Source organism: Tamandua tetradactyla, chromosome 22, assembly GCF_023851605.1.
Source record: "Tamandua tetradactyla isolate mTamTet1 chromosome 22, mTamTet1.pri, whole genome shotgun sequence".
NCBI lineage: Eukaryota > Metazoa > Chordata > Mammalia > Pilosa > Myrmecophagidae > Tamandua > Tamandua tetradactyla.
Window position 1 is genome coordinate 31,899,898 of NC_135348.1, and position 21,348 is coordinate 31,921,245.

Consider the following 21,348-nt stretch of genomic DNA (forward strand, 5'->3'; position numbering starts at 1 on the left):
GAAGCCCAGCTCATCACTGTTTCAGCAATGGCAAAAACAACTTGATATGGTGATGCATTGCTGACTCAATATATGGAAGACCTTTGATCCCACACTGGACTTTGTGTGAATAAGATGTAAGCATTATTTTTTAAACCACCAAGGTTTGAAATAGGTTGTTACAACAGTATAACCGTGCATGTTCTGATGGACATAGTTCTAGCACAGTTTAACTGCCAACACAGGACTTTCTTCAGAGAACTGGGTTCTAGTTCAGGTCAAAGTTCCAATGGCCATAGCTCCCCCCAAAACATCTAAGCATAAATTCAACAGAGGTCATTACAGACATCAACAATAGTGCACATGAGTTCCAGTGGTAAAAGCAATTTACCTTTGTCCTTCCTAACCTGTTTGTACTTTAAATATTTATAAGCCTAGACTATTGAAGAGGAATAAAGACTCCAATTTACTTGGGATGCAGAGCTCAGAAATTATGAAAAAGTAAATCCATTCAGATCCCTTATCTCTTTGACTTAAATGTCCAATATGTCTTCTAGTTTAAATCTCTGAAGTGATATAAAAATACGTTCAATGCTTTAGAATGATTTTTTTTTTTTTTGGTATGCTGCATGGTGGGGTCATATTTTATTATTTTTCCATGTAAGTATCCTGTTATTGCAGCACCATTTGTTGAATTTTCGTTAGTTTTTTCTGGGGGGGAGTGCATAGACCAGGAATCAAACTTGGGTCTTCCGCAATGGCAGATGAGAATTCTACCACTGAACTTACCCTTGCACTCCCTAGAATGATCTTTTTATCAACTGGATTTTAGCCATCTTTCCATGATGACCAGAGAAGAAATTGTCTCTTCAGGATGATAGAAACAAACCCAGAACTTACATCCCAACAAACAATTCCTAAGCTTTTGTATTTGAGTTCATCAAAAATGTTTGTCATTCTAGTCAGGTACTTGCCTGGTTTATACCAATTTATGCACGGGTTTCAGATAGCTCAGTTTTTCAAAATATGCTATGAAGCTTTTCTTCATTTTTGTTTAAGCAATTTCATGTCATACTAAATATTTGCCAAAATAAGTTTGTGCATTTTCATATTTTGCTATTTCTTCATGAACATTTAAATAGTGACAATCATTTTAAGGTATATTTATTCAGTTATGCACAAAATTCAACAAAATTTCCCAGGACATATTTCCATTTGAAATGTATTATGGATATAAATTTCCATAAAACAGTAATGAAATATACTGGATGGTGAACAAGTTCTGATAATGATTAAAATTATAATGAGGAAACAATAACAACATTTATCAAGTACTTTTTATAGGCTACACATTTTGTTGTGTCCTTTTACTCCATAGAAAGGAACAAACAAGATTTTACTCCATAGAAAGGAACAAACAAAATCTCATTTGATATGGTAGAGGGGATTTATTTTGGCAACTTGGGGTAGAGCATTTCAGTAAAGAAAATATAGTATAGCCAAGCTGCAGAACTGATAAATGCATCTGGAGTGAAGACAATGAGGAAATGTGAGTGGATAACCCCTTAGAGACAAATGATGGGTCAGAAAATGAAGGCGAATAATATTAGGGGATTTTTTGAAGTTAAAAGGGACAATCATACATTCAAATAGTGATGAAAATAATATAGTAGAACGGGGGATGTCGTAAATGGGCAATGAGTAAAATGATATTGAATATAAGGTTCTTGATGGTGCAGATCAAGATGATACCAAGAATAGCTTGGTCTTAGAAAGAGGGATGATTCTCTAAAATAACCAGAAAAAAGAAGGAATTAATGGGTTCAGGTAGAGGTGTATTTGGTGGCGAAAATTTTAGGGAGTGGAAGGGTGAAGGTTGCCATGATACCATGTGAATTGTAAATTTGAGGCTGATGGATATTTTTATATTCCTAGAGATATTCATCTTTTTTTCTGGTATGCATTTAAATTACTTGGAAGTAGTTTTATGTCTTGTTTTCAAGATTCTTTTTTTTTTTGCTGGGACAATATCCTTGCTCACTCTAGGGCTAATTATTTTTTATTCCCGAGGAAAGATATTTCTGAGCAGGCTAAAAAATATTTCAGTAATTGGGCAGCTTTTCAGTCTTTTTAGTGGCAACAAGAAATGCTTATGATTGTGTGTGAGGTCAGGTTACCATTCCTTCATATCCTTTCACATGATTATTTCCCCAGCCTCCAGCAGTTTCTTCACCAGTATGGCTGAACAATTCTCTGCTGAATATTCAGGGAAGATCATCTTCTGGGATTCTGTCTCTGTAACTCTCTCCTCTCTAATATTCCGGCTGATAACACTTGCTATCTTGGTCTCTCCAAACTGTCAGATTATTCTCACCAACTCAGGGCATCTACTATACTCTGCCAGGATTACCCCTTTCCGTACTGCTGTCTGAAAACTCTCTCAAAAGAGCAAACTAAGGCAATCATGGGGATTACCTTGTAGTTTTCAAATCTTTCAGAGATCACTGTCTTCAGTTGACTAATACCCAATTTGTTGAAAATAGTTGGTACATACATTTTTTTTTAAGAGAGAAGGTATTTTTCAGGCAGAAAGGTAGATCTTGTGTCTTTTACTCTATTCCCACCATAAGCAGGTGTCCTGATGTTTATGTAATTCAATTAAACATCATTTTATTATTTCATAAGTATCCACACATTTTTAAGCCTTGACTTCTCAGTCCCTATCCTCACACCAACCCCTGGTAAATTATATTCTAGATTCTGATATCATGAATTTGCTTATAATTATGTCAAATTAGTGAGATCATCCAATGTCTATCCTTTTGTATCTGGCTTATCCTTCTCAACATCATGTCTTCAATGTTTATTCATGTTGTTGCATATATCAGGACTTCATTCCTTTTATGGCTGAATAATATTCCACTGCATGTATGTACCATGTGTGATTTCTCCACTCACTGGTTGATGGACACTTGGGATGCTTCCCTCTTTTGGAAATTCTGAATAATGACACTATGAACATTAGTTTGAAAATATCCGTTTGAGTCACTTAGCATTCTAAGGAGCCACCAAACTGTTTTCCACAGTGGCAGTGCCATTTTATATTGTCACCAACAATAAATGATTCTTTCTATTTCTCTGTCTCCTCTCCATCACTTGTCATTTTCTGTATTTTTTATAGAAGTCACTCTAATGAGTGTGAAATGTTATCCAATTTTGTTTTTTATTTGCATTTCCCTGATGGCTAATGATGTTGAGCATCTTTTCATTTGTATATCTTCTTTGGAGAGATGTCTACTCATGCCATTGCCCATTTTCTAAGTGGGTTGTTTTCACCATTAAGTAGATGTTAGGTGCAGGTTTTTCATACATGCCCTTTATCATGTTGAGGATGCTTCCTTCTATTCCTAGTGTTCTAAGTGTTTTACATCAACATGTGGTGCTGGGTTTTGTCAAATGCCTTTTCTGCATCGTTCAGAAAATCATGCTTTCTTTTTTCTTCAGTCAGCTAATGTGGTATATTACATTAATTGATTTTTTTTATCAAAAGTGACCCAAACTTGCATGTAAGGGATGAATCCCACATCATCATGGCGTATATTTATTTCAATTTGCTGTTGGATTCTGTTTGTTAGTATATAGAGTTAGGATTCTTGCATCTATACTCGTAAGAGATACAGCTCTGTATTTCTTTTCTTCTGGAATCTTCTTATGACTTTGGTATGAGGGTGATACTGGACTTTTAGAATGAAGTAAGTCATTTTCTTTCCTCTTAAATATTTTGGATTAGTTTGAGTGGAATGGAGTTAAATCTTCTTGGAATGTGCATTAGAATTCCCCATGAAGGCAGCAGGTTATGCCCTTTCCTTTACTGGAAGGTTTTGGATTACTGATTCCACCTCTTTACTAGTAATTTATTTGTTGAAATCATCTTATTTCTACTTGAGTCAAGGTAGGTAGGTAATGTGTGTGTTTTTAATAATTAGTCCATTACATCTAGGTTATATAATTTATTGGCATGTTATAATGTCCTTTCTATTTCAGCAAGATCAGTAGTAATGACCGACTTTTATTTTTATTTTCTTAATTTGCATCCACTCTTTTTTCTTTGCCAGTCTAGCTAAAGTTTGTCGATTTTATTGATCGTTTTGAAAAGACAACTGTTAGTTTTGCTGATTCTCTTTTTGTTTTGCATTTTTCTCTTTTCTTTATCTCCACTCTAATCTTTGTGACTTCCTTGCTACTTCTCAGATAGTATTTAGTTTTCATTTCTTCTAGAGCTCATCCATTTTTTTGAGAATTGGTCCCTGATTTGAAATATTGCATCTTTTCTAATGTTAGCATTTAGAGTCATAAATATCCCTCTCAGCACTACCTTTGCTGTGCACCCCCGCGCCCCCAGCCCGGGTCTCGGAGGAGGGATTTGCCACCAGCAGTTTCGCAGGAGGCTGGACTCCATGGCGCCCTGCTGAGAGAGTGGGAGATGGGCTCATGGCCCCAGCATGGGGAGAATGATTTACTGTCTTTTACGATAGCTTATCAATCTTTTCCTCCCGCTCTTCCCTTCATGCTGTGCAATGTCCTTCCAGCCTTTGGAGTTTCAAAATAGCTACTTCAGAGAGTTCCTGCTTTGTTTAGTAGTTATTTTTGTGGAAGAATTGGGTCTTTGAGTGCACTACTCTTCCAGCTTCCCACAGTCCACCTATTCATTTTTTTAATTTATTTTTTATTTATTTATTTTTAACATGGGCAGGCACCGGGAATCAAACCCGGGTCCTCTGGCATGGCAGGCAAGCATTCTTGCCTGCTGAGCCACCATGGCCCCCTCCCACCTATTCATTTTTAATGACTGTAAATGTTATGTGGCACATGCTTATACCATATAATTGTTATGTATTTTTCCTATTGATGAACATTAACATATTTTCCTGTTTTGGCCCAAACTAAAGTTTTTTTAGTAATCATCACCTTGTATATACACTTTCAAAAGGGGGCATTTTAAAACATGAAATCAGAGAAATTTTGAGCCAGAGTATCTATTAAGCTATTTTAATTCTAAATCAAACAAAATGTTATTGAAAGAAAATCTATGAAGTAGAAAAACAGAGTTCTTGTTCTATAGTTAGGTTGTTTAAAAGGGAAAGTTCACTGAGAATATCTATATGATCCTATATTTATGAAAAAAAAATTCTAGAAAAGTTGTCCTTTATGGAAACAATTATTAAAGAAAATTTATTATGGTTCTATTATTAAATGACATCTAGATAGGACCTAAATACGTTAACCTTATGTTGTGGTGGCACAAAAACATTTCTAAAAATGTAATATAGCTATAGGTTTCATATCAACCCCTTCAGCTGAAAGAGACAGTGATAATGGTTATGAAATACTTGAGAATGTTGGTGTATTTAAGCAGTTAAATTTGCTAGAGGTTAGAAGGGTTGAAAAGTATGACAGGTGACTCCTTCAGCTACTAGATTGCCCTAAGGAACCAAGGTTGATGCTGTCACTTGACAAGTGTCAATTTTGTAGCACCTCAGTAAATTAGACGTAACAGTGATTTCACAGCAGAGGCTGAGCATATATTAGATTCCTGCCTTCCTACTCTTGTTCTATCCTACAGAATTTAGGGAAATAAATACAGTTGGAGGCTTAGAACATATTTTAGGTAGTTTGTCAATAACCACTCTGGTATTGTCAAGACTCTCTGCAATCTTACTCAGGGTCAGTTCTCAAACCTTCCCCCTGCAAGATCATGCCCTCAGCCCAGAGACAGCAGTAGTGACCATGGCTTATTCTTTTGTCAGGAATAGTGGAGTTCAACTTATATGTACATATTAAGAACATTTCCATTGTTTTAAAGTTGCCCCTCAATTAACAGTGTTCACCAAAATAGAGCAGACTTGGAGGAAATGTCATATTAAGGAACGTTTTATTTGAAGAACTTCCCAGAAAAATAAAAACATGTTGTTCACTACTAGAAAACAATCTGACAGTGGACTAGCTCCTGTTGCTATATAACAAATTATCCCCAAAACTCAGTGGTTAAAGCAATAATTTTATACTCCTCATGATATTGTGGGTCAAGAATTTAGAAACAACTCAGCAGTTTTCAACTTCTCAAATGGACTGGATTCCTTCGTTTTCCAGGACTGCAATGATAAATAGCACACAATAGTTTGGCTTAAATAATAGGAATTGATTGTCACATGGTTTTGGAAGGCAGAAGTCAAGCCTAGGTATTGGCAGGGCTTGTTTTCTCCCTGAGTCCTTAGCATTCGGGCAATCCTTGATCACATGGAGATTACTCTCTGTGTCTGCTGTGCTGGTTTCCATTGACTTCTCACTTCTACTGATTGACAGCAACTGATTTTCCTTTCCTCAAAGGACTTCAGTCAGATGGATTAAAGCTCACGTTGATTCAAGTTGTCCTCTGGTAAAGAGAATCTTCAAAGTTCCTATTCACAAATGAGTGTACATCTTAAATAATAACATCTTCAAAGGTCCTATTTATAAGTGGGCTCACCCTCACAAGGAAAGAGATGAGGATTTGAGCATGTCTTTTATGGGGTATATGACTCAGTCCCCAAAGCTGGATATCCAAAATGGTTCGTTTACGTGGCTAACAGTACAATATGGCAGCTGGCTGCTACAGTGACTGTCCTAGTGGTTCAAAAGAGTCAAACACCTACATGGCAGCTAGCTTTCTCCAGAGCAAACATCACAAAGGGCTCAGACAGAACATCAGTGGACTTTTCTGACCTGGACTTGGAAATCTATGGCACACTTCTAGTGATGCTACATGAGTCTACATCTTAACTAATGTTTGTTAAGATTATTGGTCAAAGTAATAAGACCTGCCACAGTCAAGGGGAGGGGAATGGATTAAGTTTACATGGATGGTGGAGAGGTCATATTGTAGTAAAGCATGTGAAATGGGAAGTAGAATTTTAGTTGTCTTTCTGACTAAAATGAGCTAGTTTTGTAATTCTTACTCCAAGGATGTCAGAAATTATCATCAATTATTAGGGTATTGACTCAGATACAGTGCTAAATAGATACTCTTTATAGCAAATAGTAATGTTTTAGAAATGCCAACACATGGATCCATGTGTAATGCATGAAAAACTGGATGCAAGAGAGGGAACATATATTAGGACTAATTAGGGAATAGTTCTGGCTCAAATTATTAAGATTGAGCTACAGGGGAATTAAAACAAACCTGATACTTTTGTCTAAGGTATATTACAGGATATTAGTCACATAATTGGACAATTTAAAGTAATTTACACCCCTACTAACCATTACATAGCTTGCATTCATTTATTGATTCATAGCTTCTAGGCTTAGAATAACAGAATCTTCAAAACCTCCTAACAGTTTTAGACCATTTAACTTACTGAACCCAAGCAACATATAAGCCTCTGTTGTAGAAGACATGATCTGGGAAACATTATAATCTATTTAATGGATTGTCTACTGGGATTTAATCCTATTAAGGGAACATTTTTGAGGTTTGCCGAAACATACTAAGAATTCAAAATACCGTGGCCCACTTTCTATCCTATCACCCTCAAAAGAATTCTACCTTGGCTGATTTTAAAGAGATTTCAAGCATAATAGGAAGTCTGTCAGAAGCAGGAAAGGCAGGAGAACAAGAACAGTATTTCTTAGTTCATGCATCAGTGTTTCTGAGAGAGCCCCGGTCTATCTCACAGGCTATCTCTACAGAGGGAAACCTAGAAAAAGGATGTTTAGAAAGGCAGGGAAAATATGCTGTAGAATCCATGGGAGAAAACTCCCAACTATAGAGCCTTAAAGAAAAATAATAAAATATTATCAACTAAAATATAATGTTGCAGCTTCACCAGTATTTTACCAAGAAGACATGGGAGACACCAAAGCAATGGAAGGGATATGACTTGAGTAAAGTCATATTAAGTGTGGGACAATGGTGTTTTTTTCTACTAATTTTGAAGTACTATTTGAGCATATATGGAGCAAGGGAGCATCTATTCGCTGAGATCTGTCATCCCCTAATATATGGCAGAAGCTCTAGCCAACTAGTACAATGAACAAAGAATTCCTTAAGTGTTCCAAGGTTAAGTAGGCTAGAAAAAAATATCAAATTCTAATGGTCACCAAAGACCTTTTTGTTTCCATAAAAAATGATTACCGGAACAAACATGCTATTTGATGATTATATCAAGCATAGAAACTTGAGGTATTCATTATTAAACAAAAATGCATCATAACACAGAATTCTAAATTATATTGCTGAAGTTGCTATAAGAATAATTTTTAGATATATCTCCTGCAATTCAAGGTTACGTGAGTTTCTTTCAATATGACATTGCCACAGAAAAGGGGTAAAATCTTCATTTATCTTTTGTTTTCACACAATATATAAAATTATTCAGTTGGAAGACTTTCAATTGAATGGCTCAGTGGAATACTGCCTGAATCAAACATAAAATATTTGAAAGAAAGATGAAACTTTCTTACCTATAATAAAATGTCTCTGCTGCTTGTATTCAAATTTCACTTAAGGAAAGTTTAAATACATTTTCGGATTAGAAGTTATTGGGGTTTGAGCCTTACATGAACAAGAATGTACCACATCAATAAAGTGAAGGTTGTCAGTCACTTTAGAGTACCAAAGTGAAAATTTTTAGCTCAGTCAAATATTCTTTTAATTGTGCTTTCTCATTAATGATGATCTTTCAATTAATATTTTTTAATGCTTCTCAGACAATTTTGAATTTATCTTTCCATTCTTGGAATATTACATTCTGCCTTATGTAATGAATAATTTTTAAAGGCAGGAGTGTTGTCTTTGTTACTTTTATACTCTGGTAAGAAATAAATCATTTCTCATTCTATATCAAGGAAACATCAAGTATTTCTATGCATTTCTATTTATATAGCTGGCATAAACAATTATATCGGTAAACAAATATATCTAGTATAAAAATATATCACTATTATCTTTATAATATGACATGTTTCTTTCAGGTGTTACCCTAAAAGCCATGGAAATGAATGGTATAATGCAAACAAAAGCTAGAGTGGAATGTGATGTGAGTTCTATTTGTAATGAGTGAATTGTAGAAATGGAAGTATGAAAGCACAAGTTCATTTACTTTAATAATTAAATCTAATACATCATACTGTGATGTATTATGTCTAGATATTTAAAAGTACAAATTTCAATGATTATTTGAAAGTGACACAATCTCAATAGAAGAGTAAATAGTGAGTGGTCACTGTCTCTGCATATTCCCTAAAATAAAAAACATCTTATTTTTGTATTCCATCTTAAGAAGATCCTGAGACTTAGAAAAATGTGCTTTTTATTTTCCAAACTGATTTGGGTAATTATTAAAGATATGCAAGTATGATATCCTTTTTATTTGGTACAATGGTAAAAGGATATAATCAAAAGCACATATTTCTGACTCTATCACTTACTATCTTAACTTATAAATTATAAAATCAAGACTGACCTTAGAAAAGAGTTTTAAAATTGGGTTTTGTGGAATCCTGAGTTTTCTAGTAATGTGCCTGTTGCACTGTGAGTGAAACAGAATACTTAAATAATGAGGGTCATTGATTCCACTTTCCTGTGACAAGAAGGGTTTTACAAAAGTGACTCTAAGTACATTCTGGGTTGCCTGCCCAGTGACTCAGAGAAGGGCTAACTACTTCTCCTTGGAAGAGTCTAAACTTTCACAGGATTGAAGGCTTCAGTCTTTTTGCTAGAGATTAGTCCCAATAATTCCAGATGATGAAACCTTGTTTCCAAATACCTTCTGTATACAGCTGGTACTTAAACTCCAGATAACTTGGTAACCAAGACATCTGTTTATTTCCACTACAATATGATTTCCATTCCACAGCCCAGGAGAGATATTAAGTCTAATGGAATATCACAGCCATAACTTAAACCTCAAACTGAAACTGGGAAAAGCAGTTCCAGCTGCCTATCAGGATGGGAACTTTCAGTGGCATGGCCCCTCACCCTGGGGCGTATAAATATTCAGCTCTTGAGTAACTGAGGCAACTCTCTTCTGCAACAGGAAGCAGGGCATGTGGCATCACCACCTTCAGACCCTGACCGGAACAGTTGGCCTTCGCAGGGCACTGGCCACAATGGGATCTCTTCCCCTGCTCTTTTGGACCCTTTATACTACGCAAGTGATAAAGACGTCGTTTGTTGAAAGTTTCTGTTGTGCCTGAGCCTGTGTTCTCACAAAGCACTGAATAGGGGCGCATTCCACAGCTTTTGGATGGTCTGCTAGAGGGACAGAGAAGTTTGAAGTTTGCATTCCATTTTTCACACAAGCATCTTGAGCAACACAGGATTCATGATTTTTGGGACTAAACTGAAAGGTTGCCCCTGTCCTGTTTGCCCAGGTAGAGGTACTGACATTTGGTTGTGGAACTTAGAGCATGCTGTTTCCATCCTTTGGAGGAAAAGCAACATTAAACAGGATTTTGAGAATTTCCCCATGAATGTCAAGGAGTTGACTGGCTGATTTCATGCTGAAATCAGTGAGGTTCGGGCTTCCACACTCCCCTAGGTGATGGCCTCTTATAACTGTTTTCATTCTGGAACCAGGCAGGTGTGCACTCAGGGCGCGCAGACTGATCTTGAGATTAATAAAAGGTCAGTTATTACTCAAGAGACTATTAGAACTTAAGATGGGGACCCAAATGTGAAAACAATAGTAAGAGCATTTACAGACAAGATAGAGGGTATGAATGACAGGTATAGACAAAAGCCTAGAGAGGATCTCCTCTTATGACTGTCCTGACTTTATGTTGAGTGTGCCATACCCACCCTTATCAACTAGGTTGAACAAAGGGATTTTGGTCTCCTTGAGTCCAACCCCAACCTCTAATGAACTTATAGCCAGTTGGAGTTAAGGGAGGTGGATTAGGGTGGGGAGGAACAGCTAGTAGTCAGCCTCTCTAATTCTGTGGTCAGAGACTATGTTTGGCCATAAACTTCAGGGAGTCAGACAAGCATCTTGTTGGGCCAAGGGTAATGAGGAGAAAGCTGTGGTCATGCTGTGAAAACTAGATATGAGTGTGTGGATATTGCACCCCTGCCACAGATTTAGCCCCTCACCAAATTCACATTTCATGCATGGCATAAATGATTTTATTAGAAAGGGGTTCTATGAATTGGTTCTGCTCCTTATATGAGGATTTTCTCTGGGAGATACCATTGAGTGAGTTTATTGTACCTTCCTTGCTTGGGGCAAGGACTCCTAACCTAGAGAGTGGCCACCATGGTAACTGACAAAGGCACCAAGCTGGTGGGTGTTAGGCCCCTATCTCTTAACCAGCAAAATCTGAGACACCCAGGATAGACCAGCAACCTCCCCTTCCTCTCAGGGTCCCCACAGGCCAAGCTATATTCCTTTTGCTTCCAGAGTAAAGAGTCCTGAAGGACACCATAGATGGGCTCTCCAACGGAAAACTTCGGAACAATGTAAACTAAAAGGAGAAACATGGGCTCAACAGGAATGGTATCTGCACAAAACCCACCCCAAAATTGTCAGAGATGGTTGGTGAAAAGTAAGATAAGCAGTTGAAAATCAACCACCTCTCCCTGCAGCCCTGAGTAATGAACTTGGACCTCCCAGGAAGGATGTTTTTACACACATTTGACCAAATTGAAATTGATGTAGGGCACTGTGCTAGTGTAAAAATGATATGTATCCAAGAAAATCAATGCCCCTTTATGCTGATTCAATATTGTAGGGTGGAAACGTTTTTAATTAGATTATCTCCCAAGATATTGTCTCTGCCCACTCCCAGTCATGGTTGTGGACTTTGGTTAGATGGAAATGTGACTCTGTCCATTTAAGGCGGTCTTAATTAGTTTATTGGAATTTTTAGAAGGGGAAACATTTCAGAGAAGTCGCAGAAGTGACAGAACCAACAGGACCAACATGAGACCAGGACGTTTGGAGATGCAAGGCCCAGCAGATGTCATCATGTGCCTTCCTATGAGATGCTAAGCAAGCCAGTAATTGGAAGGAGCCAAGGGAAGCCAAGAGATTAAACCAAGCCCTGGAGAAGCCAGGGAGGAACCCTGGAAACAGAGGCTGAATGCAATAGAGCCCAAAACCAAGCAACTAACAGGTGCCAGCCAGGTGCCTTCCCAGCTGACAGAGGTGTTCTGAATGGCACCACTCTTTCTTGAGTAAAGAAAGACACTTCCAAGGCCTTAGAATCATAAACTTGCAACTGAATAAATTCCCTTTTTAAAGTCATTCCATTTTTGGTATATTGCATTAGCAAACCAAAACAGGCATCAACCACCCCCTTGAGACCAAAGGCCATATGTTCCAGAAATTATACAATTTGGAGGCAGTGAATAAAGTTTTATGGTGCTTTTGGATACAGGAATTCAGATAAATGTCACCCTGGGATATGCAGAGAGATGGGGGCAATGAGTAGCATTAGGAGGTTTTGGGCATTCCATATGGATTTGGAGATGGGAGGTTTGCTGCTACCCTGTGGGTTGGTCTCTTTGGCTCCTTGGAAGTCCCTCTGGTTATATTTCCTGGGGAGAATGCATTATAGGGATTGACATCTGTACCTCTGCACATCTCAGTGATGGTTGCTGGGATATGTTCCCCCATACAGTGAATTCTGGCCATCAAGCTTGGGTGAGTTTCAGACCACATAACCCAAGTGCTCCCTTCTCCTTGTTGCATTGCCTAACAGTGGCAATATTGTCTTCCTGGTGGGGAAAAGACATTACTGAACTCAAAGTACACATCTATTTAAGCTCCCACATAATCTATTACAGATAGGTGGGGCGGGATTGGAATAAACTACCCTCGCCTGAGGGACTCCAAGTGTTCTATTTTATGGATGACATCACATTTGTGTGCCAGAATGACAGCAAACCATGCAGGGATTGCATATTGCTAACTGGACTTTGGCACTCTGCCTGGGACACAAATCTTAGCTAGAGCTGAGTATTTCCTTAGGCCCTTTACGGGCCGGAGCCCAGTGCTGAATTCCTGACCCAGTATGGGACAAATTACTGTTCCTAAAGACACCCACCTCCTAAAAGGAAGCCCAAAAGTTGATTTGGATATTTGCATATTGGCAGTAGTACATTCCTCGTCTCAGCATCCTCCTGGTACCCCCATATCTGGTGAAGTGAAAAGGTACTTTCAACTAGAGAATAAAGGAGGAGCAGACTGTGTAAGAGGTTAAAGTGGCTGTTTCGGTTACCTGTAGAGCCTGGATCTCTGCCCTGGCTACAGATTTCTACCCCTCAGATCCATGCCAAATCATCTCCGGCAGAAGGAATTCACACATCCCTGGAGTTTCAGACCAAGCAGTTCCAAGACAGCCCAGCATTACCCTTTTAAGAGGAAACTTCTGGCATGTTATTGAGCATTTAGAGGAAATGGAAAGGACTACCAGTAGTCCTCAGGTCCTCCTGAGGTCAGAAATCCCCATTATGTCCTGGGTACTGGTTAACAATAATACTCACACAGACAATGCTTATGAACAGTTGGTCATTAAATGAAAGTGATATATGCAGGATCATGCTCACCTGAGCTCCCAGGGACAGCCATGCTTGAATGAGCAGGTGGAGGCTGCCTTTAACAATGATCCAGATGCAACACCAGGTGATGGTCCTTCCCTCCCTGCACTGGCATTGTGGGGACTGTTTAATTTGTGAAGTTGCCAGAATGTAATATACCTGAAATGAATGTTTTTTTAAAAAGGTACTTAATAAGTTACAACTTTATAGTTCTAAGCCTGTCAAAGTCCAAATTAAAGCACCAACAAGAGGTTACCTTCACTCAAGAAAGGTTGATGCTGTTTGGAACACCTCTGTGCTGGGTAGGCACATGGCTTGCACCTGCTGGGGTTTTTGGTTTATGGACACCCCTGTCAGCTTGGAAGGAACACGGTGACATATGCTAGCTTTATCTTCCAGCTTCTCATGTTATAAGCCTTCCCAGGGGGCATTTTCTTTCTGTATCTCCAAGGGTCTCTGGTTGTGTGGGCTCTGAGCTTTCTCCAAAATATTTCTACTTTGAAAAGACTCCAGTAAACTAATCATGATGCATCCTGAATGGGCAGAGTCATATTCATGTCTAACCAAAAGACCACACACACAATTGGGCATGCCACATCTCCATGGAGAGAATCTCATCAAGAGGGTTTCAACCCTACAATACTGAATCAGGATTAAAACATGGTTTTTCTAGGGTATATAATAGTTTCAAACCAGCAAAGGGGTCCTCATTAAAGGATGAGGATGCTCAGTACTGGTTCACTGATGGCTCGGACAAGCTGAAGCCATCCCACCGTTGAGCAGCTGCTGTTTCTCTTGCCTTTGGCAAATTATATACCAACTCTGGTACTAGGAAAAACTTTCCAATGAGCTAAACTTTGTGTCGTCCTCTCAGTCCTGGAACTTGTACCCAAGCAACCCCATGTACATGTTTACTGACCCATAGGTCATTGTAAAAAACTTAACAGTCTGTTCAGGTTCATGTAGGAAACATGATTGGAGAATCAAAGTTTCCTAGTATAGGGAAGGACCTTTGGAAACAATGATTGGAAATTTTCCTGGGAGCGAGGTACAGGATGACCCCTGTTCAGAAGATGACAGCAATGAAGTTACTTCCGAAGGCATATGTGAAATAGCTGAATGTCCCATGGCTGCTCCCACCAATGGCGGTATATACCACTGAATTGGACATGGACATTCTGACATCATGAAATTATGGGCTTTGAAGCATCTACTACTGCTCTTACTAAAAGGGTCCAACCTTCAATTTACTGAAGTGAGAATTGTGAACTAGAATCCAGAGCCCTCTCCCACCCCAAGATATGTCTATGCCTTGGTCACAGTACACAGCTATTCAGGCTATGGCTTTACCTTTCCATTGTCCTGTGCAGATGCAGTCTGTACATGGAAAACCTTGTACAACATCTCTGCCATTCTGTTGGTTACTCAGATGACATCTCAACTAACCAAGAATTCCTTTTACTGCACCACCACCCAATGATGGGGCCAGACTCATGGCATTACATGAACATTCCATTTCATTTCACAAGGGAAGTGGAGAAGAAGCAGCTGCCATTCCTCTTACCTTTGACAGACTATATGTGAAACAGCCAACATTGTGGAAACATTTAAAGACCTCCTAAAAAAGGAGCTTCTGATTTTATATCCTGAAAACTCTTTTACTGGATAGACTGTCCACTTTACTTGGGCCCCCTGGAAGCTGAATGCAACAGTTTCTCAGAAAGCAAACATGGCTTCATCCCACTTCATAGCACAGGGAGGGGATAAGAGGGAGGGAGGAGCCCAGGCCCTGCTGAGTGTCCTTACACCCATCAAGGTAAGATTGACCTCAAAAGGAGGACCAAAGACATGTCACTTAGGACTCACCTTTTCAGCCACTGTCAGGGGATCATCCCACTTTTTACCCTATTACATCCTCCATATGATTCCCAAGTTGGAGGGAGGTTAGGGTCCACAGGCACTGGGGTTAGAATGAAGGAAATGGACCTAGAAATGCTTAACACACATAGGTTGATAGTCCAGTGGGCTAGAACTGTGGGGCACGACACATGTGTGCTGATGGTTAGTGGGCAGCTCTTACCCCTTGTTGGACTATTTGTCCCCTTAGGAACAGTCACGGCATACTTTAAGGAATCCTGGCAACTATCATTTTTATTAAGAGGAAATTGAAGTGTGCTGGAAGATATGGTTAAGAAATGCAAACCAATGAGAAAAAGGTTGGGTTATAGCTCAAGGTAGGAGACATGCAGAGTGGGTGCCTTACAGAGAAGGGTCAAGTTACTGCAGATAGGCCAAGAAAGAGACCTCCCTCAGGTAGCTACTGATCCCCCCTCCTGTTTTCTACTTATTTGGCCCAGCAACAACCTGGAGAGAAAATAACTTTGTGCAGTTGACCCGGGCCATTCCAGAGACTGGGAACAGGATGGATGGCTGGATCTGTCATCCGATTTATCATTCTCTTTCTTCTCTTTGTTGAGTCTGGATTGTGACTCAATAAGCTGAGTTTCTCTGCCTCACTTTTGAAATAACCTCACAAATATTCCATTTACATACTCTGAGAAAAATAATGGCACAGGCTTTGTCTGCACACTCTTCTCCACACCTCTGGACAGGCTCTTAGGACGCATCAACTCTCAATGTAATGAAACTGGCAAGTGGCTCAATTATTTATTTTCAACATATTATCCTGAGCAAAGTGTGATTTGCTTGGATGCATGGGGTCCATGATTCTGAATTCACCTCTTTTGAGATAGCATCATTATGGCCCTCATCCCATCACTGGGAGTAAGCACCAATGAGCACATGATATGCAGTCTGCCAGCCACCTTGCTTAACATTGCTGAGCTTGTAGCATAAGTCCTTCAGACTCCTTAAAAATCATTAGACACTCTAGCCAAAGTAGTGTTTGATAATTGCATTGCCTTAGACTTCTTCCTAGACCAACAGGAGGCATGCACTATTGCAAATACCCCTTACTGTACATGGGTTAATACTTCACAGAAGATGGGACAGGGGGTGACTAAAATCCAATGGCATGCCTACTGGTTGCAACATGTATAAACAGATTCTATGTGGGACTTCTTCACCTGGCTTCTTGGATGGGCATGCAAGCATTCATTAATCAAGATAGGCCTGATCATCCAGTTTGGAATAATAGCATGCATAGGTGAAAGCTTCCTAATCTGCTATAGCTGCTGGTATTCACCAACTGTTACTATTAACATTGCTGAGATGCATGAGCAGGTAGGCCTCCACCTTCACGTCCAGCGTGGGAGGTAGGCTTATACTGTGGGAGCCAATGTGGATGATAATCTAGGTCTGTTTGAGAAGCCAAAAAGTGGACTTCTGGGGAAAACAGGAGCATACCTAGAAGTCATCTCCCTACCTTCATCTATCCTCCTGCTTTTTATTGGGTGCAGGCGTTTCAATATGTTTCTATTCCATACCCCAGGGAGATATTAGGTCTAATGAAACAGCCAGATCATATATCAAACCTGAAACTGAAAATGAGCAATTCCAGTCAGTCCAGAGTGGGAACTCACAGTAGAAAGACCACTGTAAGGTGTACAAATACTCAGCTCTCAGGTAGTACGGGTGTATCTCATCTCCGACATGAAGCCAGGTTGACCTTCCCAGAGTACCAGATATTAGCTCTTCTCCAGGTCTTTTGGAAGCTTTGTGCTAAGCAATTATTGAATCAGGCATTTGCTGAAGGTTTCTTTTGTGCCTGACCCTGTGTTCCCATGACGTACCATATAGCAACTGATTCCACATTAGGCCAAGCATTGAAAAGAACTCCTACATGTTAAGTACCACTGGTCAACTTCTTTTTAATCTAAGGAAGTTTTATTAGAAATACGATGGGATGTCATGCTACCATGATTATTTTTTTGACCACTACTATGGCTTAGTTCAAAGAATGAGGAACTTGAGGTAAAGTAGGCATGATTTTGGCTCTATTACTGACACTTTGCATGAACCTAGGCTAATTACCAATTTTACCTAAGCATCCCTCTCATCTTTTGCGAAGAATGAATTACTTAACACTCTTATTGAGATTCTTAAATGAGGTAGTGTATGAACAGACCTAGTATGTAGAAGTAGCTTTTCAAGTGTTAGCCTATTACAAGTTGAATAAGGCTCTTTTGTAGACAATTCAGTCTCTTTGATTTGCTTATCAGTGAACTTCACATCCATGAGTTGTATTTAGACAGTGATAAATCATAAGAAAACATAAATATATTAATGAAAACTGAAAGCTTGGTAGTCATTGTCCTTGGGAAGTATGATTAGATAGGATTCAAAGGTTATTCATTTAAGGATTGTCATATAATACTGGTGAAGTTATTGGAACATGATTTGGACTCTTGGGTTCTGTCTACTCATTTATATTTTGCTACTAATATTATGTTTCATAAGATTAAAATGATAATCTAATTTATTTTTACATGAATTGCAAAGGTGAACAGACATAAATAAACAACAAACATATTATTATTCATTTAAAGATTCCTGTGACTCTAATTAAAGTAATGACAAAATGTTAAAAGCATTTGGTGTAAAAAAAAACCTCACTCCTGTGAGTAGCACATCTATTGAAAAGCATTTAAGTCGTGACTGAAGCCCTGAGCTTTGATTTCAATTAAGAAAAATTAAGTTTGGGTTTTTTTTCTGGGATAGAACCTCATTTCATCTTTATCCTTCGTTAATATTATATAATTCACATTATTCTAGAGGTCTGCACAACCCACAAAATAAAACAGAAATCAATGGATTTTGAATCAGGAAAAAAACCCTGAACTTTACCCAGAATTCTATAGCGGCCCTTTTTAGAAGAGTATTTCAGGGAAGAACTTGACAGTGAAATTTGCAGAAGCACTTATGTAAATAAGGTAGAGTATTTTTATGAAGTGGGTTTTAAACATTAGCTTCCTCCTCTACTTTACTATGTTTACATAATGGTGGTTCTCTTTCTCTCTCCTTTAGTCTTTCTCTCTCTTCCTTTATTTGCATATGCATTCATACACAAATGCACATATATATACACATAAATAGTATGCATACCATAACAGAAGTGTATAATACATATTTAAAATAGGTGAATATGCATTTTTGTTTCTATTATTTGCTTCTCTAAGGAAAGAATAACATTGTTCGACCATACTACAGGTAGTTTTCAATGAAAGTAAAATGTATTTCTGACTATTGCCTCAATCATTATGAAAAGGATATCAGTTAATTATGAAATACTGATTAACTCTGATCTTTTTCTGGTTCTCCAGTTTGACGCTCTTTCAGTGTCTATTTTTATTTTATGCACTACCTGTTCCTTTGTTCTAATACTCTTTGTATTTCTATTTTAATATCATATTTTAAATTCCACTAATATTTTCAATGCAGTTCATTATCAGTATTGACTTCCTCTATGCACCCCTTTGTTTTGTATTGTAACCGCCTTTCTACAAGAGACGTATTCACAGAAAAATGCAATTTAAAATGCATTTGTACCTATTGTTTTTTTCTATAAATATGATATGAAGAAAACTGCCAAATGTACATGTAGAAAATGTGCCTAAATAAAAATATACCATTTGCTTTCTATAAAACAGCAACAAGATTGACAATATTTTATTGCTCTGAACCTCTAAGTTTGTATAGTATAAATTTGAATATAATTTTATATTTAAAATTTCTACACATATTTTTGGAAACAATTATCTGTTGTATGACTATAACACCATGCAGCAAGTTAAAATATATATATACCTGGAATTATTGCTCAAGATGTGATGCTTAGATAACTCTCCACATTTTATAGTTTCATAATTTCAAAAATCATCCATTTTTGTCAATATGCATAGGTTTGACTGTGTTACATACAAAATCTTAAACCAAGATATCAGTTAGGTATTGTCATGGTCAGGTTCATGTGTCAACTTGGCCAAGTGGTGGTGCCTGTTTGTCTGGTTGGGCAAGTGTTGGCCTGTCTGTTGTGATGAGGACATTTCATAGAATTAGATCATGATCATATCAGCTGTATCCACAGCTGATTCCATTTGGAACCAGCCAAGGGCAGTGTCTTTTGCAAGGAGTGATGCTCAATCTAATCACTGGAAGCCTTTTAAGGAGGATTCAGAAGAGACAGGCTCTCTTCCTGCTTCGGCTGGTGAGCCTCTCCTGTGAAGTTCGTCCAGACCCTCCGTGGGAATCATTGGCCTCACAGCCTGATCTGTGAATTTTGGATTCTGCATTCCCGTGGTCACGTGAGACACTTTTATAAATTTTATATTTGCGAGTGTTCCCTGTTGATTCTGTTTCTCTAGAGAACCCTAACTAATATAGGTACTGTTTTAGTTTTCTGGCGCTGCTATGATACATACCAAACACTGGCTGTCAACAGAAATGTATTGTCTCATGGTTTTGGAGGCTAGAAGTCCAACATCAAGTATTGGCCAGCCTTGTTTTCTCCCAGAGTATGTAGTCTTCAGGCGAGTCACTGTCATATGGAGTTCTCTCTCTCACTTTGTGTCTGCTCCTCTGATTTCCTCTGACCTGAGGCTTTTATTTCTGTGTCCAATTTCCTCAGTTTATGAGACCTTCTACTAGATAGATTAAGGGTCACCCTCATTCAGTTTGGCCACACATTATCTAAAAAGATCATTTACAAATGGGTTCACAATGACAGGAAATTGGATTAAGATTCAAACATATATGAGGGATCTAATTCAATTCTCAAGAAATATTTTTGGCACCTGAACCAACTAAGTGGGTTTTTTCATCTATACTGTTTGTGCATTATTTATAAAGTAGGGACACAGAGATACATTGCATCTTCCAAGAGCTGTTAAGTAAAATACGATGCTGTCTGCATTGGGCATTGCCAGAGAAGACCCCTTTCCAAAAAGATGTTTCCAGAAAACAAAAACAATTGACCGGTTCTGAGAAAATGGGATGCACCCTATAGGGTTACTGATAAACAGCACCTGAAGATAAAACTTGTTTAGGTAGAATAAAGAGCTTATCAAAAAGGCCAAGTGTTATATCCTAACTAATGCATATCTGCTCCCCACTTTGTAAGACACCCCCTAAGTAAAGTGGAAATTTAATGTCAGCCAATAAAAACATATCCTCACTTGCTTCCTCATTTGCCCTGTATGAATTTCCTTTTCCACATCCTCTACTTTCTATTTAGATACTGCCTGATTCATGTATCACTCAAAAAAACTGTGAGACACTGAAGTGTACAAAAGTTTTTCTTTTACCAGAGCATAAAAGCTTAACTTCATTCACTGCTATTTCATGTTTATTTTTTGAAAGAGTAAACTATGAATTCCATGAATATAATTATAAAATAATGTAAATTTGCTGATAGCTCTTTTATATTATTTCCATGCTTATGCTAATTCAAAGTATGTATTGCAATGCCAATTTATTGGTCATTAGTACTTAATGACTACATATATCCAAATGTTGGTTTGTGAAATGGATGAAATTTTTTTCTTTAAATGTGTCTTTGATTTACTTTCTTAGCTTTAATAACTTTAGAAACACACACACACACACAAAGAAGCTTTAAATTTGATGCATAACTTAAGAAGAGAGAATACATAATTTTCCTCCTGACTACTTTAAGAATATCTCAGCAGCTACTAGATTTGTTAGGATATTTGAAAGAATTACACAATTGTATATAATTGTGTTTCTTATCTTTTCACAATATAGCCAGATGATTTTTAAATGTCTGCCACAAAACATCATGTAGATGAATTCATGTTTGGGGATGGAAT